The following is a 3,999-nucleotide window of genomic DNA, read 5'->3' on the forward strand; positions in this document are numbered from 1 at the left end:
CACAGAGTTGCCATCTTGCAAATACGTGTTGAACCAACAAGTATGGGTCAGTCATCCTTTTAGAGGTAGGTCTAGTCTTTCTGAATACACTGTAAACCCCAACTACTGTATCTGTTCACAACAGAGTTCACCGCTTTCTCATCTGGTTCAAAAACACAGACAGATTGGGGTAGGAGGTGGCTTCCCTTCCCACCTCAAGGACAACGCCATCTCTTCCCACCTGCTAGCCTCCCCCCAGCCTGGCTCAGCCTCTGCCTCAGTCAGTTCATTAAAAGCCCTTGTGTTCCTTGACTACATTTTTACTTTTTTTTTTTTTAAAGATTTTATTTATTTATTTGAGAGAGAGAATGAGATAGAGAGAGAGAGCACGAGAAGGGGGAGGGTCAGAGGGAGAAGCAGACTCCCCGCCGAGCGGGGAGCTCGACGCGGGACTCGATCCCGGGACTCCAGGATCATGACCTGAGCCGAAGGCAGTCGCTTAACCGACTGAGCCACCCAGGCGCCCCATTTTTACTTTTCATGTAGGTCTATCACAAAAAGGATTTTCTAGACACTGAGAACTCTCTTCGTGCCAAATAAGTTAGAGTTGGGGGTGACCATACAGATCATCTGTAGCAATGGTTCTCAAACTGTGCTGTGCCTGGGCACCTTGTCCACTGCCATTTGGGACTCAGTCCACCACGGAGCCCGAGAACTTGCATTTCTGGCAAGCTCCCAAGTGATGTCATTGCAGGTATAACCACTGCTGGTCCCCAGACCACCCTGGGAGTAGCGTGAATGCAGGCCAGTGTTTCCCACCCGGCTCTAATGATCTGCAACTAATGAAAATACAGCTTCCTAGACCCCCTCCTGTGGGGATTCTAATTCAGCGGGGTGAGGAGAGGTCCCAGAGATGTTTATTTTTACAAGTTTCCTGGGTAATTCTTCTCATCAGAATATTTGGGACAACACTGACCTCATCCAAAACCTTCCTCTCGGGAGGAAGCTCTTGGCTGAGCACCTACAAGTGGAGGGAAGTCCCTACACTTGCAGAGAGGAGATCTGGCTGCCCGTAACTTCCCCTCTTCAGGTTCTTTCCTGGAAGCCACAGAGACCAAATTAATGCCTCAAATAGCTGAGCACAGTCTGTATGACACTGGGAGCACTTCAGGGCAGAGGTTTTCATGTGTTCTTGGGTTTCGTTTATGTGGTTGTTTTAAATTTCTCATTTTTAAGATGTTTTACAGAAGCATGAAAGCAACAGGTGAAACGATGCAGAGATGTTACAATCACCTCCCTGCATCCCCCTCATGCCCTACACCAGTGAGCTAGGGCAGGGAATAGGAAGCCTCCCACGATGTTCCTTCAAACACCCACGAGCATTTATACACCCCCCGGTTTTGACTGTTTGTTGTTTTCACCGATATAGAATCATAGTATATAGATCACTCGGCAACTTGCTTTTATTTTTTAGGTAATAATGTATCATTCGTATCCCTGTAAGGCAGGAGCTACAGATCGTTTCCTCATTCCCATATAAGTAGAATTATACATGGTAGAGAAATTAGTACAATATTTTCCTACTCTTCTTGATTGGGCCAGTGCCTTGTCCCTTGACCCATGTTGACAACTAGAGGTGTAACTGAAATTTGCCTACAGCCATATACCCAAGCGTATATACACATTCTCATGTGGAAGGGAGATATCCCTGTTTTACAAAAATGCGATATTATATATTCTTTTCAACAGATTGATTTTCTGACTCAACAGTGCCTCCTAAAATCTTTCTAGGTCAATTGATACCGCTATTCATTATTTTGACGACTGAATAATATTCTACATTGTAGGGCTGTCTTAATGTATTCAAATAGTCTTACACCAAAATGTCTTCACTTTGCTTACAACTCTTTGCCCTCCTGAAAAATGCTGCATTTAAAATCATATCCTACATCTACCTATTTAAGGGAAATGTTTCTAGCAGTGGAATTGCTAGATCAAATGATTTTTTTTTAATTTAATAGATGTTGCCCTGTTGCTTTCCCAAAACAATGCAATAATTTGCAGCTCCACCAGCAGTGTATGAATTTTCTCCCCACCTCCTTCCAGGCAGAGATATTTATTGCTTATTTTAGTTTTTGCCAGTCTGATGAGTATAAGGGATGACCTCATTGTTACTTTATTCTACATTTCCCTACCTACTAATGAGCTTGAGAATCTTTCCAGATGGTTATTGGATTTGCCTTTCTGTGAATTAAAATGTTCAAATCTCATTTGCTGTTAGAATGCTTGTCTTCTTATCAGTTTGTAAAAACTACATGTTTTATGAAATATGTTAACCCTTTATCTTTCCGCTTCTTTGCAAACATTTTTCCAAACCTATTCCTCTATCGATTTTAATTATAGTATTCTTTGCTATACAGTAGTTGGATTTTTTTGTTTAGGTCATAAAAGTCTAACATTTTGGGGCACCTGGGTGGCTTAGTCATTAAGCGTTTGCCTTCGGTTCAGGTCATGATCCTGGGTTCCTGGGATCGAGCCCCACATTGGGCTCCCTGCTCAGTGGGAAGCCTGCTTCTCCCTCTCCCACTCCCCCTGCTTGTGTTCCCTCTCTTGCTGTGCGTCTCTCACTGTCAAATAAATAAATAAAATCTTTGGAAAAAAAAAAAGTCTAACGTTTCTTTTATAACATGGATATCATGGTAATTTTATTCAATCCCCCCCAAATCACTGTTAATGTTCTAATTGGGAATCATATGAAATACAGAAATTAGCAGAAGAAAAACTGAGCATTTTGTTACATGAGGTCTTCTCATTCAGGAATATGGTATGTTTTCCATTTGTTCAAGTCTTTTTTTTAAGATTATTTATTTGAGAGAGAGCAAGAGAGAGCCGGGGGGGAGGGAAGAGGGGGGCGGAGGCAGAGGAAGGGGGAGAGAGAATCCCAAGCAGAATCCTTGCTTAGCTCAGAGCCTGACACAGGGCTTGGTCCCACACCCCTGAGATCACAACCTGAGCCAAAACCAAGAGTCGGATGCTCAACTGACTTTGTCACCCAGGCACCCTTCAAATCTTGTTTCATGTCCTTCAATAAGCTTTTACAGTTTTTATTTATTCCTAAGAATTTTAATTTTTTGTCTTTATTGAGAATAGAATTATTCATACCATTTCTATTTAATAGTGGTTATTACTATATAGAATGGCTTTTGGGTTTTGTTTATATATTCTGTATTTGTCCACATTATGAAACTATCTTACTAACTCTATTTGGTTTTTTCCCTACCAGAATTTCATGGTATACAATTGTGAAGTTCTTCTTAGAAAGTATATTGTAAGCCCTAAGGGGTGACTGTGGAAGGAGCTGAAATGTCAGCAGCATTCCTGTTCTCGGGCTATTGAATGCAATGGCCCAGTAGGAGCAGGATCCTATGATCTCCTGGGTTAGTCTTAGAAAGTACATTGTAGGGGCGCCTGGGTGACTCAGTCGTTAAGCGTCTGCCTTCGGCTCAGGTCATGATTCCAGGGTCCTGGGATCGAGCCCCGCATCGGGCTCCCTGCTCAGCAGGAAGCCTGCTTCTCCCTCTCCCACTCCCCCTGCTTGTGTTCCCTCTCTTGCTGTCTCTCTCTCTGTTAACAAATAAATAAAATCTTTAAAAAAAAAAAATTCACCATCACTTTGTACTCCTTTCCCACGCTTGGAGGCATCTGTCCTTGCTTTTCTGATAAAAAAAAAAAGGCAAAATAAAAGCTGTGTGCAGGATTCAGCGGCTGCTGCTCTCCCTTGCAGAGGCAGCCCTGCCCGGCCACTCAGATTGGTGTCTGAGAACATTATTTCGGTGCGTGACGACATACAATCCCTTCATCACCAAAAAGACGAGATATAGATATATACATAGTGAGTGATTGTTTTATTGTTTTTCTCACTTTACTGGGTTTGCCAGAAGTTCCAAGACAACGTTAACTAAGAATGCTAGTAGCGGACACCTCTGTTTCATTATTGATATTGATATTGATATTGATTAA

This window comes from Neomonachus schauinslandi, chromosome 9, assembly GCF_002201575.2.
Source record: "Neomonachus schauinslandi chromosome 9, ASM220157v2, whole genome shotgun sequence".
Taxonomy (NCBI): domain Eukaryota; kingdom Metazoa; phylum Chordata; class Mammalia; order Carnivora; family Phocidae; genus Neomonachus; species Neomonachus schauinslandi.